The following is a 22,999-nucleotide window of genomic DNA, read 5'->3' as shown; positions in this document are numbered from 1 at the left end:
ACTGATGACAAATAATTAAATAAGTCGTGAATTCAACTTACATTGCATTTTCCTCAATCCTTACACATGCGTACTTTGAATGTTTTCCGTATTTTCAACGGCTATCTTCCTTCTTTGGATGGTATAAAACCGTCCCAGGACCCGGAAGATGGGACAAGCACACGAGAAGCGGAGAGGAACACGAGGAGCGGAGAAGTACACGAGGAGCGTGAAAAAAGAGTACGAGAAGATAGGAGAAGAACACGAGGAGCGGAGAAGTAAACGAGAAGCGTGAAAGAAGAGTACCAGAAGATAGGAGAAGAACACGAGGAGCGGAGAAGTACACCAAGAGCGTGAAAGAAGAGTACGAGAAGATAGGAGAAGAACACGAGGAGCGGAGAAGTAAACGAGAAGCGTGAAAGAAGAGTACGAGAAGATAGGAGAAGAACACGAGGACCGGAGAAGTACACGAGGAGCGTGAAAGAAGAGTACGAGAAGATAGGAGAACAACACGAGGAGCGGAGAAGTAAACGAGAAGCGTGAAAGAAGAGTACGAGAAGATAGGAGAAGAACACGAGGAGCGGAGAAGTACACCAAGAGCGTGAAAGAAGAGTACGAGAAGATAGGAGAAGAACACGAGGAGCGGAGAAGTAAACGAGAAGCGTGAAAGAAGAGTACGAGAAGATAGGAGAAGAACACGAGGAGCGGAGAAGTACACGAGAAGCGTGAAAGAAGAGTACGAGAAGATAGGAGAACAACACGAGGAGCGGAGAAGTAAACGAGAAGCGTGAAAGAAGAGTACCAGAAGATAGGAGAACAACACGAGGAGCGGAGAAGTAAACGAGAAGCGTGAAAGAAGAGTACGAGAAGATAGGAGAAGAACACGAGGAGCGGAGAAGTAAACGAGAAGCGTGAAAGAAGAGTACCAGAAGATAGGAGAAGAACACGAGGAGCGGAGAAGTACACCAAGAGCGTGAAAGAAGAGTACGAGAAGATAGGAGAAGAACACGAGGAGCGGAGAAGTAAACGAGAAGCGTGAAAGAAGAGTACGAGAAGATAGGAGAAGAACACGAGGAGCGGAGAAGTACACGAGAAGCGTGAAAGAAGAGTACGAGAAGATAGGAGAACAACACGAGGAGCGGAGAAGTAAACGAGGAGCGTGAAAGAAGAGTACGAGAAGATAGGAGAACAACACGAGGAGCGGGGAAGTACACGAGGAGCGTGAAAGAAGAGTACGAGAAGATAGGAGAACAACACGAGGAGCGGAAAAGTAAACGAGAAGCGTGAAAGAAGAGTACGAGAAGATAGGAGAACAACACGAGGAGCGGAAAAGTACACCAAGAGCGTGAAAGAAGAGTACGAGAAGATAGGAGAAGAACACGAGGAGCGGAGAAGTAAACGAGAAACGTGAAAGAAGAGTACGAGAAGATAGGAGAAGAACACGAGGAGCGGAGCAGTACACGAGAAGCGTGAAAGAAGAGTACGAGAAGATAGGAGAAGAACACGAGGAGCGAAGAAGTAAACGAGAAGCGTGAAAGAAGAGTACCAGAAGATAGGAGAAGAACACGAGGAGCGGAGAAGTACACCAAGAGCGTGAAAGAAGAGTACGAGAAGATAGGAGATCAACACGAGGGGCGGAAAAGTAAACGAGAAGCGTGAAAGAAGAGTACGAGAAGATAGGAGAAGAACACGAGGAGCGGGGAAGTACACGAGGAGCGTGAAAGAAGAGTACGAGAAGATAGGAGAACAACACGAGGGGCGGAAAAGTAAACGAGAAGCGTGAAAGAAGAGTACGAGAAGATAGGAGAAGAACACGAGGAGCGGAAAAGTACACCAAGAGCGTGAAAGAAGAGTACGAGAAAATAGGAGAAGAACACGAGGAGCGGAGAAGTACACCAAGAGCGTGAAAGAAGAGTACGAGAAGATAGGAGAAGAACACGAGGAGCGGAGCAGTACACGAGGAGCGTGAAAGAAGAGTACGAGAAGATAGGAGAACAACACGAGGAGCGGAGAAGTAAACGAGAAGCGTGAAAGAAGAGTACGAGAAGATAGGAGAAGAACACGAGGAGCGGAGAAGTACACGAGGAGCGTGAAAGAAGAGTACGAGAAGATAGGAAAACAACACGAGGAGCGGAGAAGTAAACGAGAAGCGTGAAAGAAGAGTACGAGAAGATAGGAGAACAACACGAGGAGCGGAGAAGTAAACGAGAAGCGTGAACGAAGAGTACGAGAAGATAGGAGAAGAACACGAGGAGCGGAGAAGTACACGAGGAGCGTGAAAGAAGAGTACGAGAAGATAGGAGAACAACACGAGGAGCGGAGAAGTAAACGAGAAGCGTGAAAGAAGAGTACGAGAAGATAGGAGAAGAACACGAGGAGCGGAGAAGTACACGAGGAGCGTGAAAGAAGAGTACGAGAAGATAGGAGAACAACACGAGGAGCGGAGAAGTAAACGAGAAGCGTGAAAGAAGAGTACGAGAAGATAGGAGATCAACACGAGGAGCGGAGAAGTAAACGAGAAGCGTGAAAAAAGAGTACGAGAAGATAGGAGAAGAACACGAGGACCGGAGAAGTACACGAGGAGCGTGAAAGAAGAGTACGAGAAGATAGGAGAAGAACACGAGGAGCGGAGAAGTACACGAGGAGCGTGAAAGAAGTGTAGGAGAAGATAGGAGAAGAACACGAGGAGCGGAGCAGTACACGAGGAGCGTGAAAGAAGAGTACGAGAAGATAGGAGAAGAACACGAGGAGCGGAGAAGTACACGAGGAGCGTGAAAGAAGAGTACGAGAAGATAGGAGAACAACACGAGGAGCGAAGAAGTACACGAGAAGCGTGAAAGAAGAGTACGAGAAGATAGGAGAAGAACACGAGGAGCGGAGAAGAACACGAGGAGCGGGTATGAGCAACAGCAGGAGACATCCATTTGGTACAGAGGCTAAAACATGGAGACGACCAGTCGACGTTCAGGAGCTGAGGTATGGAACATACATCCAAAGTCCTAAACGCCATAACAATCTTCCTTTTCTTTCTTCCCAAACCAAAACCCTCGACTTTCTTCTTTAAATATTTGTTCTTACTTATTACAACTTGCGTGTCCTTCAAACTAAAACCCTCGTCGTCTTCTCAGATACCTCTGAATTCTACCAATGAGCTATATTTCCCAAATAAACGATAATCGTTTCTTTTCTTTCTTCAAAACTACGACGAAAGCATTCCAACCGAATGCAAAAGCGTAGGAATATATATATTCAGTGCCGTATTTGAGGAGGGCTTGCAGCCTCAAGCCCTCCCGAAATTTTATTTTCTATATGAAAGTAAATGAAATATCTTGCAGAATTTTCACGTTTCCAGGAATTAAGTTAGGAAAGCCCCTCCGAAGCACAATAGTAAGTACGCCACTATATATATCATTATTCATAAAGTATAGTGTTGCCTTGTTAGTCTTGTGATTAAAAGTTGATGAGAGATTACTTCACTATCAGTTTCATATTAGTATATACGGGGTGATTATCATACAGCATCATAATTACTAGGTTTACAAAAAATATAGGTTTTCTCGAAAACTACGCATGAGTATTTCTACACATCAAAGTTATTTTGTTCAGCCGAGTGATATGTACCGATTTGTCTATATGTCATCTTTTTATAATAGATTTTCGTCAATCGCTAATAATATTTTAGACAGATTAAGTGTGGCATTATACCTAGGTAGAGTAAGATCAATAGAATTAAGAATTTTAGGTACGAAATTTTTGGTTCTAAAAAAGGTGTATAAAATTTGGTACGAAAAGATGCCAAACAGATCCAAAATTTTATGTAAACAAAAATAAATGTCCAGATTTAAAATGTAAACTTTCATTCAAACAGTACCAATTCTACTTACATCATATAGAAAAATCAAAAAGACGGGCCACGGTGGCTTAGTGGTAAAGCGTTCAATTCTAGTGTATGGGGTCCTGGGTTCAATCCCAGCTCGCGCCAGGTAAATTTTCTGGTGGAGAAACACCGTGTGCGTTGGTTTTCTCGGGGTCCTCCGTTTTCTTCCCACTTTCTTCATTACACCATTTCATTCATTTCTCAACATCACCGTCTCCTTTAGACTGGCACGCATAACGGTGGGTCATAAAAGAAAACTTAACTTGAAGAATTCGGAAATTCCCTCATGTATTAAAAGCTCTGCTCAAAACAGTATAAAACACATTAGGCCTTATACAGAGACGTTCTGACGCGTGATTAGTGCCATACTAAAGAGTTCGACTAGCATATGTTTCCTGCAATAGTCATGCCTAGTATGACCCTAATCATACGTCAAAAGGGCTCTGCATAAGGCCCATTGTTATACAATTTACATATTCAGCGTGTTAAAAAGTAATATTTAATACTTAAAACATAAGTCTGAAAATGTGTTAAAAAATATATCATTTAACATTTTAAAGTTTCTTTTTCAGTGAGAGTATACCTCCGCTCAATACCTAAAATATCCTAACGTAGAAAAGCGCTCAGGAATACTGAGTGGTAATAGCTGTGATTCGTCAGTGCAACGTTATCACCTTCCTTTATCTCCTATTCAACAGTATTCGCCTAACGGGATTGCACTCAAGTAAAAGTTGTGTTATACAACACATGTTCGGTGTTCCTTGTTTATTTATTACTAATTGTTTCCCACAAGTTTTGGGTTTGTGTGCAAATTACCTGCACGCTAGCAACATCCCTTGACACCAGATAGAAAGCAGTATAGCTAGCAATAACTATTAGTCTTATATTGAACTATTAGGAGTTAATGTGACTGACAGTCTGAGGCGTCTTGCTTCTATAATAAAGACTAACAGTAAGAATATAAAGTATGTTCGCCTAGTCGTCTATGCAACCGGAAATTCTTAAATGTTTTGAAAGTTTGCATATCGTCGCTGCGTTTCGAAAACTCATGTGGGTATGAATTACGATCAACCAGAAAAAATAAGAATCCTGATTCCTTACCATTTACATTTATTAACAAGTGTTATTTTTGTTTCCTTATTATGAGAAAACCTTTTTAAGAGTTCAAATGCAGGAATTTAAGAAAAGATTTACAAGACTTCTTGATCATATTATAGTATATATTATAACTCATTTTTATTTTTTTTTTATTTTTTAACGAAAGTACCAAAGAGCGGTTTAAGAGGAGCAATGACCTTGTAAGAGTTACACAGACTGATAAGTGTTTCCATTATAAGCAGGAGTAAAATTGAGGAGGAACGCAGGGGGACGCCGTCCCCTCATCTCCAAAAAATATGTACGGCCACCCCCCAGTTCCTAAAAAATTCCAATGAGCAAAATTAAACAGGGGAAGGGCGTAACGTCATGACTCTCCCTACCATCCCCCTAGCTTTTCATATCCACTTTTACCCCTCATTATAAGTACAACAAAATGAAGCAAATGAACCATAAAATTGTTTCTAAAAGGTGCAGAAGTATGATGTAATTGAAAAATGTTCTAAAGGATGCTTGCATTGAAGAAAAATGCAACTAAAACACAGTTAGATCGGTTTATTTATTCATTTATTTATTTAACAAGACGAGTTAATTTGGATTAATGAGAAATTAATGTGAATCTCCAAAACTTCTTGCTCTAAAAATTACTAATCTTCATTTCAGCTTCTCTCTATCATTTCTTATTCTTTCCTTTACAATGTTTTTTTTTTTTTATTATTTAACTTGCTTATTTTTAAAATTCTTGTACGTATTTTACCAACCATTTTAATTTAGTTTGATAACCTAACTTCCAAGTTAACGTTTTCGTGATTTCTTGCAACATCTCGCTTCCAATTTTCTTCATTTCGTACTGTTTTCAATGAACTTAACTTTGTTACAAATTAGTACTTTTCAAAACAATAGTTATTATTGCCCTCATTTTGTTCCTTGAAGTATTTCCTATCAATATTATATCTTTTTTCCCTTTTTCCTTCTTTTATAATCGAGTTATGTTTTCATGGATCAGATAATTAGTATTAGACAGTTTCTATCCGATACTTTTGCGATTTCCCCTTAAAACTAAACATCATAATGTTATATTACTGATACATTTATGTGAGTAATTCCAATTTCCGAGTAAACACACACACACAAACATATATATATATATATATATATATATATATATATATATATATATATATATATACAGCAGGTAGACAAAATATCTAAAAACACGTCATACAGGACACGTAAGTTTGGCCCTCCACTATACAACACGTGTTCAGGTTACCGATCGTTATTTGTTTTCAATGTGTCATGTGGAACTTCCTCTTCCGTTAGCAGTAACCGGTTCACCTGTGAGTGTTGTGGTGTGAAAGTGGTGATGTAAAATGGGCGACCAGACAGACTTCCAAAGAGGCATGATCGTTGGTGTCCGTCTGGTTGGAGCTTCAGTGGCAGCAGTGGCGAACATTGTGGAGGTATCGAAAGGCACTGTGTCCAATGTCACGAAGACATACACAATTCTTGGGCAAACGACATCTGAAAACCACAAAAGTGGTAGATAGGAACCCGGGAGCATTAAAACGGTTTGTAGCAGCTAAAAAGAAGACCATTGCAATGAAAATTACGTCTGAACTCAATTCCGGCCTACAGAACCCGGTTTCATCGAAAACAGTGCGACGGGAACTTCGTAAAATGAAAATTCATGATAGGGCCGCTATCGCCAAACTCCTGGTCACAGCAGTAAATGCGAAGAGGCGTATCCAGTGGTGCAAGGACCACAAGGCGTGAACTCATGAGCAGTGAAAACACGTAATGTGGTCCCATGAATCGACCTTCACCTTGTTTCTAACAACCGGTCGTTTTTACGTATGGAGAACACCGTCGTAGGCCTATGATACAGACTATCTGCTCCCAACTGTAAAGCATGGGGGTGGTTCTGTTACAGTATGGGCAGTGATATCTTGGTTTTTTGCAGGTCTCATCGTAGTCCTACATGGAATGATGACTGCTAAGGCGTATGAGGCCATTTTGGGTACCAGGTTCTACCCATAATCCAAATATTGTTCCCTAATGGTGATGGCATCTACGAACATGATTTGTCACCCTGTCACGCTCCAAACACGATGAAATCATGGTTTGAGGAGCATGACCAGGAGCTATCACACCTCCCCTGGGCCCGACAATCACCAGATCTGAACATCATTGAGGAATTGTGGTCTGAGATAGAAAGACGTGTTCGGTCTCATTACCCTCCACCAGCATCCCTTAAGGAACTGGAGCATGTTTTGGAGGAACAATGGTACAAAATTCCACACACCACGATTCAGGAGCTGTATACGTCAATTCCACGTCGGATCCAAGCTGTTTTGTATGCAAAAGGAGGCCCCATACCACATATATAAGAATCGTCAAAGAACCTTTGCAAAATCTTCTTGGGGAAAAAGTAACTTAAATGATAATAATAATTCTGAGCCGAGTGTTAGATTGCTTAAAAAGCAAACTACATTTAAAGTAGAGACATGCGAATATTAGTATTTATTTCCAAGCTACATACTAATTCTGAAAAAAACATAATTATTTCAAAATAATTAACTGAAACTTTCTCATGTGTGTCTCGCGTAACATCTCTTATTTCATAGACAAGATAGAAGTTTTATTGATTGTTGTGCATAATGAGGACATTTCGTTTCATTATTGAAGTTTCCCTTAGCTTTTCAGTTCCAATGCTTTGTAAAACGTAGGTTTACAGGTAGGTCCTGGACCTCCGTAACACATTGAATAACCTCGAACATTGGACTAGGCACTTCACGCATCAAACACGTGCACGCTAGTCACTACGCCAACGGGTAAGGCTAATAGGCACGTAAGAGACAAGCAGTTGTTTCGTTTCGTCTCGCCTTGAATAAATACAAAGATTGTATCATCTCATGGACTACAAGCGCGGTCCGGGTTCGATTCTTGATGGAGACACTCGTAGGAAAAATGTAAAAGCTTCATCCGCGCAGCCATCCTGAATGAGGTTTTCCTGGATTTTCCTCATTCACAGTAGGCAAATGTCGAGAACATACCTAATATACAGGTCATAGACCGCTTTCTTCTTTCCCTTTTCTCGGATGGTGTGCTCGCTGAGAGACAACATCCGTCATACGTGACGGAATAACATGGCCATACATGCCGGAAATCCAGATCTAATTTCTATTAATAATAACTAGCCAGGTGTGGATCCAGGACGGACTTCTAAGGGAGGTAGGATGTAATACTGCTACTTAGAACTAGTTTTAAAAGCACCAAACTCTAGGATGGGTTTTATTTATATATAAAATAAAAGTTTCCTCTTCTGGGGTTGGCGATCGCCCCGATCGCCCTCCCCCTGGATCCGCTACAAGTACACTGAGAAAAATCCATTATCCGGACAGCGGTATATTGTACAAATACAAGGATTCGTTATGTTTACTAAGGAAATCTGTATGGAGCGTACTTTATCCATATGCTACACAGCTACTGCCTTTAACGCGCTTGGATGTTATATCATGTCGCTGCAGGATGTCTGACATCTAACAATCTTCCGTATTTTATATACGTATACGTATGTTAAATACTTCAGCTATATGTTATATACGTCCATCTGTGTGTGAGGTCCTGACCGCCTATAGACACCTCTTTCTTGCACCATAGATGACGTCATGAAACAACTGTCGTATGCTTGCGAGCTGGTTTATAAACGAGGTTGTTTACAAACGGAAAAGAAGAGCGGAAGGAAAGAAAAGCCTGGGTAAGTGCAATAGTAAACTATCACTTTAGTTAAATATTCCTTTAGTATAACTTGCTTTAATATAGTACTAAGCAAGTAATGTGATTTATGACTACAATTCTTACTACTGTAACTCGTTAATGGTTGAGGAGAAAGAAATGGGTTAATCTGAATTTCGAGAAATCTTTGAATATTAATGTTTTGTAACTTTTTACATTTCAAGGTACGCAAAATGAATGTTATGTGTTTATTCTTTCCTTTTTATATGTGACGGTTTATTACTTGATGGAGATTTACTACAGGACTGCTTAACATAATTGCTAAGAAACCGTTTTCAGCGCGAACATTTTCTTGTGTAGTGAAGATTTAGGATTTAGATTTCTGGGCTTTCGGCATCAATGACCTTGTTAGCCCGTCACATGTGAGTTATGACGTCCCTTGGTGAGCACACTATCCGGGGAAAGGGAAGGAAGCAAACGGCCTGGGATCTATATGTTGGGTACCACCCGGCATTTGCCTGGTGTGAAATGAGGAAAACCCAAGAAAGCCTCATTCAGGATGTCTGGACTTAAAAGCTTTTGATACTTTTTTGACCGAGTGCCCCTACCGGAATCGAACCTGGGTCCGCTCGTACCGAAGGCGAGAGCGTTAGCAACTACGCTACGCGGAGCCACTTGTGTCTAGGAAACCTATTTTTACTAGGATATTTGCAACAAAATTTATTTCCTTTCTTTCTTTATTTTTCTTTTTCTTTTTGTTTTTTTAACAATAAAACAAAATATATTTTACAGCCTCACTGAAATTTAAAAACAGCAGTCAGGGAGAGCTCACGTTTAAGGTTCTTTTTGTTTTGTTTTGTTTTGTTTTGTTTTGTTTTGCTTGTTATGTTCTCTAGTTAACTAATGTTTGAGTTCCTGAGAATTACATTATTATTATTATTATTGTTTCATAATTTTCGAACCAAAAATTTTATGTTTTTCTTTTTTTCCTTGTGTTGACGTCATTATGGCAAGTTGGGATGTTTGTATTGTACCTTGGCATTAATTTGGTTACTAGCACATAGTTTCAAGATCATAAGTTGTAGGCCGCTTGAAACAGCTATTACACAGTTTGAAGAGTTAGGAGTGTCAGGCGTTTGACTTGCAGCTTTCGTTGCAGCGTCTAAATTGCAGTATTGGATTGCGTCCAGCTTCTATGGCTGGTAAAAAAGTTATATCGCTTTCGTAATATGGTAAGAAATACAATGTAACAGTTAGGTATAGTATATATGGCTAGTTTAATTAGTCGGAAATTACTCTGTTTCCTTGTCTTATTCTTTCGATTATGTTTAAGTACTGTGTCTTCATAGTATTGTTTCACTATTTCTAGAAGGAATTAAGTATTAACGAAGTAAAGAATAAGCAGAAGCCCACTTTGATTGACGTTTACTATTTCTCATACTTCATTGAGAATGTTTTGATCCCCAATTGCGCAAACTTCTAGTATGTGTGTGTGTTTCTTTTTGTTGTTGTTGTTGCTTACACTGCTTTAGATATGAGCTCCTTCATGGCTAAGCGGTTAGCGTACGCGCCTTTGGTGTGGGAGACCCGCGTTCGATTCCCGGCGGGAGTGGTTCGGAGGCCATGTTAATCAGTAAGTCCACGTCTCATACAGCCTCGTTGCAGAAAAGGATATTAAAATCAACTCAGCACTGCTTTACAGATGGAGTTGTTTGATTCAGGGTTCGAATGAAGCTTTTTACGGGAAGCAGGCACGTAGCCAAAGGGTGGGTCCAGACCCCCCCCCCCTCCGGATCCAGAAATGAAAAATATTAAGGAAAGATGAAACAGAAAGAAACAGATGAATCAGCCTCAAAAATATAAAGCTACAATAAGCGTTTTGGTTACTCTTTCTTACGAGGAGCTTTGTGTGGAGGAAACGGAAGGGGGGGGGCGGATCAAGTTGAAATTGGATATTATTGTAACGGAACATTCCAAATTCCATCTAGCTCCATGTTAACCGTATGCAGCGGCGCAAATCTGTCTTCAACATTGGGAGGGACGGGTAAGACAGTTCTCATAATTTTTTTAAGGATGTTCAAAATATTTATGAAGTTGAAAAACAATGCTGCGGAGGATCAGGGGAGCAGAGTTGTCTTCAAAATTGTGAGGCGGGCAGATTTAAGGCTTATTCTGGGGTGGGGACATCAATTTCATCTAACTTTCCTTTGTGGCAATCGGACACAAATCATCACATTTCTCTCCAAAAAACGCATTTCAAATCGGATTATTGAGGGGAAAGTCCCCCCCAGTTCTAAGATTGGAGGGGACATGTCCTCATCCCCCCGGGATTTGCGCCAGTAAGCCTATGGACTACAAATGACGATCGATAAACCGGTTCTTTCAGATAGCCTGTCAGAACTTAAGCAATGCCCAGAATTACTAATAATATGAACCATTTTGAATTTCGCGGCAACACTAATCCATTTTATAGGATGTCTTTACTCCCGAAAGAGATCTCGTTGCTATCCTTGACGGCATTGAACTAAGATAAGAGAAATAGAAAGAAGACGAGAAGAACCGAGTTCGAATGACCTCGGAAGACTATGTCTTTGTCAATACTTTTTTCTATTCTTTTACGCAAGATTTCTTCATAATTCTTTAATTAAAATACTTACTAACATATCCTCATTTTATTGTCCTAACAAATCAATATGGATATGTTGTCAGTAAAATAGTTTAGATTGATCGAACCCCTGGTGTGATAACCACAGTATTTCGTCACGGACCTCCCGTATTGCGAAATCGTGGCTACGTGCCTGCGGGGAGGGAGCGACTTTTCAGATATACAATCCAAGCATTTTATTTCTCAGTGATGCAAGATGTAATATATAGTATATAATATGTAAAATATGAAATGAGGGAAAATATTTTCCCGGCAAGGGAGAAATTCTTTGGCGAGTTGGGGAAATTACTTGACGAGAGGGAAAATCTTCATCCTCCCGTTGATTCAAATCTTGATCGAAGATCATGCGAGTAGGATTCCATATTATGCTGTAGGTGTAGGTAGTACACAGTCTTGGCGCTGAATAGGACGCTAAGCTTCAAGCCAACCACATGTCTGTAATAACCTATTGCGATTGAATGGTAATGTAACGTAATGTACGATATGTGCATTTTCTAGATGCCATAAAATTATAATTTTAATTAAACATTCCACGATTATTTACTTCAGGTTAAAGGAGTTTGATGATTAATTGAAGTGAATAATCGAGGCAGTGATTCTCAATCTTCTTGACTTACGATACACTTTACTAAACCCCAATGAGATCGATTTATTTGCTTAGATTTTGGATTGCTTTCCAACAAGTCGAGCCGCGCCAAAGCTGTGTAGGCTTACTAAGTTAAGTAAACTAATCCTAATCTAAATCCATTGTTTTCGGGGGCGCAGAAATGGACAGTGACACTTCCGATACTATTTATATCAAAATTCAGCCACGAAACTTGGGGAGGGAAAGAGGGGAGACGGATCTTACAAATGATCGAAAATAACCGATATGAGAGAGCGTTTCGTAATAGTAAAAAAAGTGACTGACTAACGTAACATACATGTATTACTGGTTTTCTTATTTTCACCCAACGAAGCAGGTAATTAACGCTAGTACTAGGTATGTGTAGACTAAATGAGGTGATTTGTTTCGTGACCCTTCGAACAATGTACGAAGCGGATGCAAGCAGTTAATACATGGAGTTAGCTTACCTAAATTTAGATTTCGCTTTCCGAAATCTTAATGGATGTATTAAGTGATTTCGTTACTTACACTCTCAATCTCTAAATACAAGGATTCAAAACACATTTTCGATTCCAAACTATGACTCTGCTAAACAAAGAAAGCATAGACCAGTGTATGTTTTACTTCATTTTCATACACGTGCTCGTAGGTTTTCTCGGGGACTTGGTTTCCTCCCACTTTCTCATTTCACCAAATATTCCATAACCATTAACTTGCTTTAATCACCGACTCCCTTAGCCTAACAGCATAATCGTGGGACATTAAACTCAAAGACTTTATTTTTATTTTCAAGTAATTACTTTTCTCTCTCTTATTTATTTTTAATTTAATTTCTCTTTCAATTTCCCTCTTTTAGGAACATCAACATAATTTGCAATTCTTTCTCATTATAATAACACTATTAAAAGTCCCGTATGCAGCTTACCACGTTGTAACCCAGCGGAAACGGATGAACAACGAATATTGTCGAAAATATGTATTGCTTACAGCGGCGTAGCGAGCAGTACAAGATTGGGAGGGGGATGAAACTTGAAATTGACAAGTCTTGATTTTTATCTTAAAAAAATGTCAAGTCTTGATAAAAAAAAAAAAAATTGCCAAGTGTTTCGAAAATCTTACAAACCCTATGAAAAACTATTACAGCAACCTTATTTTCATATTCGTTCCATTCCATGCCCCGTCTGAGACACGAATAAGATCAGCCCTTGTTCCGCTCTCGAGTCCAATTTAACATCTAACCTCAGGATCATTATCATCACCCACGAAGCACAACTGTTAATTTGATAACTCATGGCTATGTTAGGTAACCTCCGCCAGCTAATCTTCACGAGAACCTTTAAAGTTACAATCAGTTGTAGAAATGCATTTAAAAACGTAGAATTAGGTAGGTTATATTTACTGTTTGTGATGTAGAAGTGCCTAATTTACATATTAAACATTCAATTGAGTGGTTCAGTGAGAGACCAGGCTATCTTACATCCAGGTCAAGATTGAGATTTTGACGGAACAGCATACTAATGTCATTAATTGACCTTTTCCTCAACCACTTGTCTGTGTGGCTTGTCCTGAGACAGGGGCGGATCCAGAAAGGTTCTATCTCCCCCAAGAAGAGGAAACTTTGTGTATTTTAATATAAAATAAAACCCACCCAGAGTTGAATCTCTTAAAAGTAGCTCTATCTTGTAAGTAGTGGCATTACAACCAACCGCCCCCCAGTAGTCCATCCTGGATCCACCCCTGTTGTATACTAAGCCAAACTATGAATATCAGTCGTATCCTTCGTAACGTGCCGTTTTCATTTGTTTCCTTTTCTTTCAGAAAGTTAAAATTGTCAGTTAGCCTAGTCTCTCGCTAAACTGTCAATTGTGACAAAACACACCAATAATTGTTGATGCCAACTAAAACATACATATCCAAAGCCTACAAAATATATCACATTATTTAAGTTTTTTTCTTTCTTTCTTTTTTTTTTCCAAAATTGCTTGTAATGTCTTTCTTCGTGCCAAGCATCCGAATGTCATCTTGAATTCTGACCTTCTCATTTCACTACAATTCTTTGAAGTGTAAGACTGCGCAGCTTTTTCCCCCCTCTCTCTCGCTCTCTTCAGTCCTTCAGTCTCCCCCGCTTTGATTTCATGATTTCGCACTCTGATGAAAAGTATTAAACACCAAAATGGAAAAGTACTAATATATAACCTCTCTTTTAGTAGCCCCTCCAACCACACGCCCGGGGCACGTGCCTTGCTTGCTCGCCCATAGCTCTGTGAGCTATATAAGTAAAATACAATGCGCGCGCATATGTAAACTTGGTGCCAGCTTTGATTCTCGCTGAGAGAGTATACATATAATGTTGGTTCGAATTCCATCAAAACCATAGGCTCATTTTTGTGTAATCTTGGTACTGAAGAAGACAGTAGACTTCAACAAATATTCCTGTCGGGACTCGATGGCTCAGTGGTAGAGCGTTCACCTCTGGTGTTTGGGGTCTTTGGTTTGATCCCAGCTCGCGCCAAGTAAACTTTGTGGTGGACAAACACCGCGTGAGTGGGTTTTCTCGTGGTTCTCCCGTTTCCTCCCACTTTCTTCATTCCACCATTTCATTCATTATATCATTATCAGCGTCTCCTTTAGCCTAGCTGGTATACCCGTCATTATTGATACAACTATTATATACAGGATGCATCAGAAGTCCCTTGTTATCCTTTCTGAAAACTACAGGGATGTAGTTTCATTGATTGCGAGATAAGAGATACACATTAGGCCCAGAGGGATACTTTCGGATTACATCACGCGGACGGTCGCCATCTTAGATTCGAAATTGTAATACGGACGATAAGTGGGTAGTGTGATACATAGCCATGCACTAAAATGTTCTGAGGGTGTCAAATATGCAATCAGATATCATGTAACTTATTCTGGTGAAATGTTATTGGCAGTGAACCAAGTGAGACTATATGTAGTGGTATGTCATACCCTTCTGTTTTTTTTTTTTTTTTTTTTTCCAGTGATAGAGACATACCGTTTCTGGTTTTTTAGTGATCAAGATATACCTTCACGGAAGAATAAATGCTAAATACAATTAATAAATCCATTTTTTATACGTATTGACGAATAGCTTTGCACATAAAAAGATTTTATTTCTTATATAGATTCTAAGTTGACAATACTGACATTTTTACCTTTTTCTACCTTTTGTTTGTAAAATGAGGTGTTTTCAAAGAAGTTCATCTAGTTTATATTTTGATGTGCCGTATTGAATTGTTTCTTTCGTATGTATGTATGTGTCGTCTTGTCTGAATTCTTATAAGCGTCGTGTTTTGAGCATGGGCGGATTTAGGGGATTGCTGTGGGGGCAGATCTTACGGGAGTTTGAAATACCCCTCATTCGAGTGTGTGGTCCAGGAGTTTTCCCGCTGGAAATTGTTAATATTAAAAGTCGGCTTTTGAACACTTTGGTGTATAATTCTCTGATACAAGGTAAGGGCTATTTTTATTTATTTTTTTCCAGAAAGTTGTTCACGATGGATGGATCAGTCTGTCCGTTTTTTCTCCGTAACTAAAAGAAGCTTTCCAGTGGTTTTCAGACATTATGTAAATAGAAATGCAATCTTGTAGGCTTCACACCTCACTGCATTTGAACATTTAGATAGCCGATATGTCGAGTCAAAATCGTAATAAAACACACCGCCTCTGATTTTTCCCACTTCGAACACATTTTGCTGTTATAGTCAGGGGTAAAAGCGAGGGGGAACGCGGGGGACGCAGTTCCCCACCTCGAAAAATATGTAGGGCGTCCCCCAGATCCTAAAATGGTACAATGGGCAGAGATAGGCAGGAGGAACGGCGTGGAGTGATGCCGCTACCTACCGTCCCCCCACCTTTTCAGGTCCACTTTTACCCCTGGTTATAGTATATGTTCCACATGTTCCTACTGAGCAATAAACATTTGCAGAAGCTTCTTCCAATTGCTGTGGACACAAAGTAGGATATAGGGTCAAATTTGTGCACAGACGATGGCGATACTTTGTTCTAGATGATAAAAATTATGAATATTTACTGCACAAACCATAGCCTTAACTTTTCCACTTAGCTAGAAATTGAACAGCGTTAGGTCCGGTGATCGAGCAGCCATTCAACTGCCTCTCGTCGATCAACCCATGTTCTAGAGAATTGTTCAAGTAGTGACGCAATACGAATCCATAATGAAGAAAGCGCCATGGTGTTGAAAAAACTGCGAGAATGTACCATCCTCGGGCATCGCAGCTCGCAATATCTATCCCTGTACGAGCGTGAGGTATTATTCCGCAGTTAATTTTATGGAATGAAAAAGTGACTGATTAGACGTATTCCTCATTTGTCTGCCAACACCATAATTAATTTTCTTTGCGCTATTCATGTTGGAGGGGTCTTGCACTCGGGGTTGTCAGGTGACCAATTATGCATGTTCTGCCTATTAACCTTCCCATTTACGTAGAGGTCAGCTTCATCTGAAAAGAGTATTTGCATAAAAATGTTAACCATAATTACTCACTGCACTTGGCGATCAACATCGTTCTCGTGGAGATGTTACTTCATTTGCACCTTGTACGGATGCACTTATACACGCGCAGACCCTATGACTCAACTCACATTGCATTAATAAATGACGTGTGCTCCTCTGGGGCCACATCGAGAAAGAAGTCAGCACTGCCGTAGGCGTTGCTTTATCTGTAGCTCTCTACGATCGTCCGCTACGACGTATGTCCACGAATGTGCCCGTCTCCTCAAATTTAGTTAATTACTGTGACACTGCAACATGTAACACAGTCATATTGTGGATGATTCTGTTTGCAATCGGTAACCACTGTACAGGCACTCCTCCCGCTCCACAGTTTGAATATTTCGATGCATTCCTCACGTGCTAACGGTATGGTTCTACATCTAGAAGAAAGAGGTAAATACAACGTTCAATTGGCAATAACTTTTCACCAAATTAAGCTCCATGGAATCTGATTGCATATTTGACATACTGAGAAAATTCTAGCCCGTAGCCATATATTTGGTCTAGGAATTAATTCGTGCGGGTGGACAAGAGATGGCGCAACGAACGGAGCGTCCCACAGTTCCGTGTATCCACACATGTGTTGCAAACCCCTGTCATCGCGTATCGTTCGTAGTATAGGGCAGTGGATTAAAGCGTCAACAACACCAGTTTGTAGTTAAGTGAACATGGCGCAATTTGTGCTTGATAAAGTGTTTTTGCGGGGTGTCCTGCTGCATTACTTTAACATGCAGAAAAGTGTGACTGAAAGTCATCGTATTTTGGTCGAAGTGTATGGTGACCATGCTCTAGCTGAGCAACGTGTCAGAAGTGGTTTGCACGGTTTAGAAGTGGTGATTTCGGCTTGGCAGACCAAGAGCGTGCTGGACAGCCAAAAAAATTCAAGACGAAGAATTGACAGCATTGCTCGAGCAGGATTCGTGTCAAACGCAGGAACAACTTGCAGCAGCATTAGGCGTTGATCAAACAACAGTCTCCAAACGCTTGAAAGCCATGGGAATGATTCAAAAGATGTCACATTGGGTTCCACATGAATTGAAAGACAGAGACGTTGAAAGACGAAAAACCATTTGCGAATTGCTGCTTCAACGACAGAGCAGAAAGGGGCTTCTGCATCGAATTATTACGGGTGATGAGAAGTGGATCCATTACGAGAACCCTAAACGAAAAAAGGCCTGGGTGAAACCAGGTGAACCAGGTCCATCACAACCAAAACGAGATATTCACTGTGCAAAGGTTATGCTGTGCATATGGTGGGATATGAAAGATGTGGTGTACTATAAGCTGCTGCAACCGGGTGAAACTATGAATGGAGAACGTTATCGACGACAATTAATGCGTTTGAAGCAAGCTCTGGCCAGAACACGACCAGAATGGGAGAACAGACATGATAAACTTATTGTTCAACATGATAACGCTCGCCCACATGTCGCAAAACCGGTCAAAACCTATTTAGAAAATGTCGGATGGGAAGTTTTACCCCACCCGCCGTATTCACCAGACGTTGCTCCTTCGGACTACTACTTGTTCGATTGCATGAACAACGATTTGATTGGACAGCGGTTTACTTCTTCAGAAGATATCGAAACATGGATCTCTGACTGGATCGCTTCCGAGGATGAGGACTTCTTTCGCCACGGAATCCGTACATTGCCTGACAGATGGGCGAAAGCGGTGGCTAGCGATGGACAATATTTTTCTTAAGGTATTTATGTATTTTGTGTTTGGTACTACAGCTTCAATGTGTGCGTACCAACCGCACGAATTAATTCCTAGACCAAAATATATATCACATTACCCACCAGTTTATAACAAACAAATTTAATCCAAAATGGCGGCCGTCTGTGAGAGTATTCCCAAACGGCCTAATGTGTATCACCCATCTCACATTCAATTAAACTACACCCGTGTAGAATTTAGAAAGGAACTTCGTATGATGTATACAGGGTGTTTCGAAAGTCCTCTGATAGTTAGAGTTACAACAAAACGTAAGAGGAAAAACCATTTCTAAATATGTTGTTTTCAATCTAAAGTGAACACTTTTTAAATCGGAGGAGCCGTTTGGGCTGTACTCTTTATGCGCCCAATGTGGAATGAAAATGCAATGTTACCATTTACCTGGACCCACAACATATGTGAATGAAGTTACTGTTTGAAATGGGTGCTAGCCATCGACATGTTAGCGTAAAAATCAGTAACTTCATTCACTTATGTTGTGGGTCCAGGTAAATGGCAACGTTGCATTTTCATTTAACATTGGAAGCATAAAGAGTGTACAGCCAAACGGCTCATCTGATTTTGAAAATTCCTTCAACTTACATTGGAAACATCATATTTGGAGACGGTTTCCCAATTACATTTTGTTGTAACTCTGATAATAATCGAGTTACTTTATGTCAGGGGACTTTTGAGACACCCTATATATCTTATGGAATATATGTTTGATGTCCCTATAACTGTAGTATAATTTAGTTTGTTTAAATTTACAAGTTATTACAAGTAGATTCTGACTTACATGCGTAAGAGTTTGTATGTAACTAACTAATGAATTCTATTTCATGAAATTTACATTCAAATATTTAACACAAAATCTTTTATATTCATGCTTAGTGACTTGGCTTTGGACTGCAACTGATTATTGTACCCCATTATTGCTTGAGAAGAAAACCGATGTCCGAATCTTCATTTGGAGAAACCAAAGAACTATTGGAATGCTGAGGATTGCAATCATTAATTTCTACACTTCAAGGTGCGTAAATTATATCTAGGTGTATTCTGTGTTTATTGTTATAATTACTATTACTATTATTGGGTTTAGAATCAATCAAGTACTTCATGATATTTTAGAGGGATCAAGATGGCTGCCAGATAGATAAATATTTGAGCGTCAGGCCCTTATTTCTTTTCAATTTTATATTTAATCAATGTCTATTCCCCCCCCCTCATTATTCCACCAAATCGTATTCCAAGATCATCAATTTTCAATACTCATTTGTGACTGTCAGCATACATAGCATAACCGTAGGAAGTAAAACAAAGATTTCTTTTTATTTTTCGTTTTCATGTCTTTTCTCCATAGCTGTGAAAAATAACGCCTTCAACATCATAAATTTGTATGCTACTTGCCTGCTTTCGAGCACAGTAATCAACTATTTGGACATTACGAAGCAAAGCAGGTCTACGTTGCAGTTAGCATAGTTTTGAAAGGATGTGACATAATGATATTGGTGTTGCGATGTTCAGCCTAAACAGTGCAAGTAAATAAATCTGTAACAATTGTATTGGTGTTTAGCTTACATGTCCTCCAGACGGGCCATTTTTTTTTTTTTTTTTTTTTTTACATCTTGTTACTTCTACTCTATATGAGGGGTCGCGGTGGCTCAGTGGTGGAGCGTTCACCTCTGGTGCTTGAGGTTCTGGGTTCGATCCCAGTCCCCGCCAAGTGAACTTTGTGGTGGACAAACACCGTGTGCGTGGGTTTTCTCGGGGTTGTCCCGTTTCCTCCCACTTTCTTCATTCCACCATTTCATTCATTACTCATCATCACCGTCTCCTTTAGCCTAACCGGCATAATCGTGGGACGTAAAACTCAAAGATTTCATTTCATTTCTACTCTATATGAAGTATATTCTGGGGTTGTGTTTTTGGGGACGTGGTAGCTCAGTGATGGAGCGTTCACCTCTCCTGCGTGGAGTTCCTGGATCGATCCCAGCACGTGCCAAATGGGCTTTGTGTTGGACAAATACTGTGTGTGGTTTCCTCGGGGTTTTCCCGTTTTCTCTCACAGTTTTCATTCTACTATTTCATTCATTCTCATGATTATAGTCTCCTTTAGCATACCCGGCAAAAGCGTGGAACGTAAAACTCAAAGATTTCATTTCATATAAACTTTGGTGCAAAGTAACCCCATAGATGAAGATATTTTGCACCACATACAAAAAAAGTATGTTCAACATACTAACATAATGTTTGATAGCAATTTTTCTCTCCTGTATTTATACATTTAACTTTTTACACAAAACTGCATGTGTAACGAATTTTTGTTACGAAATTCGAGACGAGACATAGCTCTTCCAATAGAAACAGATACAGTTTTCGAGACGAGACAACTTTCGCGACACCTTTGCGAGAGGTGACAGTCTCAAATCATTTCTCGTGCGTACCCCTAGCCCATATCGTGCGTTATCAAAAAGCATGTTAATGAGAAATAACAACATGTAAATACAATATAGGTAGTTAAAAACATTTTTGTTTTCATTCTTCAGTAATGCATTATTATTAACCTCAGTATTTTATAGTCCATTCTTAATCTTAAGGTGATATATAATTAAGTTTTGAATTCGGTTAACTTATTTTGTTTCTCAAATTGTATTAAAAATGTATGTACAATTCGCGGCAAAAAAAAAAAAAAAAAACCTGCAACATGAGGATGTAAGTTTATTGTGAAACTACGCCTAACAGCACAGGGAACGAACATAACATCTAAGTGGAACGAATCACGCCACGATAAACCTCGGCCTCCTCCCGTGCACACTTACTTTGTAACAAAAGACTTCGTCATTTCACAATAAACTTATATGCTCATGTTGCAGGTTTTTTGCCGCGGATTGTACAAACATGTTTATTTTCATTCTTGAGTGCTTAAAGTCACTATAGTTATTAAACATAGTAATTAATATTGTACTCTTAACGTTAAAATAATATATAGTTAACTTTTGAATTCAGTTAACATTTTTCTTACTGAAATTGCTTTAAAAAGTATGTAAAAACTTTTTTATTTTCTTTCTTGAGTGCCAAAAGTGATGCACAGTTATTAAGATTAGTACTTTATACTCTATTCTTAATTTTAAACTCATAAACAGTGCGTTTCTGAATAAATTATGTCAAGTTATTTGAGTGACGAACACTGGTACGAAACCCTAACTACCACTGGAACATTTCGATTTTGAGATGACTACTACCGGTGCAATACAAGGGATTTTAAAATATTGTTTTTCCTTCAACGGCTATTTGATTTTGAATTCTGACTACATGGTCATATATAGGAAGGATCAGTGTCTCTTTCCAACTATGGTACAGCTCCGACCGATTCACGGTGCTCACAGAAGAGACAAAAGAGTATGTTTTCAACCTTAAAGTAACGACCACTGGTGTTTTTGCCCTGGTATGCAAAAGTAAGTGGGTACCCCAATGGGGTAGAGGGGTACTATGCGGTACCTAATTTCTGCATTTTAGATATATGGAAATACATGTGTCTAAAATGTAAAGAACTGATATTTGTTTACCGAAAACTGCAACTCGGTAAGCCTTACGGATACCGAGACATGGGAAAATAAAGAGCGACACGATATGTATGTGGGGCTTGCATACTTGAAGGTACAATTTGGAAAATGAATTAAAATATGACTAACGGCTATCAAGATATTGTCAAATAAAGAGAGGACCAATACAGGTATGGGAATTTCGTATTAGATGATAAAATTTCCGAAACCGGTCATGGAAAGTTAATAAACACCAGTAGCAATTCCATCTTCAAGTAATTAGATATTTCCATGGGGTGTTAGAACATCTTACAGTCTACCAAGATTAAATTTTAAAAGCTTTTGAAAATATAACTTGACATTTGTAAAGAGTATTAGAAATATGTATTTACCTAAAACTTGCAGTTAGTACATCTGACATATAGAGAAACACCGTGAAATAAAAGAGTATGAGATGTTGAAACTTCGGAAAAATTATTGGTCCCAACAAAATTAAATAAGATGGTATTTCTATGGGTTAAGTGAGTACCTCAGTACAATTTCGATGGAAAGATTAGTTCTAGGTTTTCTTCAGGCAGTTCCAAAGGTTCATCGAGCTGTGTAAAAGAGTGAAAATTCCCTGTGAATATCTAATATAGTAACCAAAATATAACGAGTCATTTATTTTATGACGTAAAAATAGAGATCTTTAAGGATTTGTACTTCTGGGTCTTTGCTATAAGAAAGAAATTCAAAAACCTACTGTATATACCTTAATATGCAATTAAATCAGTGAGGACACAGTAACTTAGTGGTGGGGTGTGTACCTAGTATGTTTTGCAGAAACTACACTGGAGTATTCTCTTAATCCACAGAGATACGATCACACTTAACTGCCCATTTAATTTTAAAATGAAATTAAGGCAAGTGAATGTTGCTGATAGAATTGATGGAGTGTAAAGGTGGGAGGAAACGGGAGTACCCCGAGAATACCCACGAATACAATGTCGACTACAAACTGACTTGGACACGGATCAAACCAGGGACCCAATACACCAAAGGTACGCACTCTACCACTAAGCCACCGTGCCTCCACCCATTTAGTTGTCTATTAAGGTATATACGGTAGTTTTCTGAAATTTCTTCTTCTTACAGCAAAGACTCAACAGTACAAATCCATGTGGGTCTCCATTTTTACGACGTCGTAAAATACATAATTACTTATATCTTGGTTGCTATATTTGATATTGACAAAGAA

The sequence above is a fragment of the Thermobia domestica genome, chromosome 15, assembly GCF_964235325.1.
Source record: "Thermobia domestica chromosome 15, izTheDome1.hap1.1, whole genome shotgun sequence".
NCBI lineage: Eukaryota > Metazoa > Arthropoda > Insecta > Zygentoma > Lepismatidae > Thermobia > Thermobia domestica.
The sequence above is the reverse complement of the archived record's forward strand: the minus strand, read 5'-3'. Positions refer to the sequence as shown.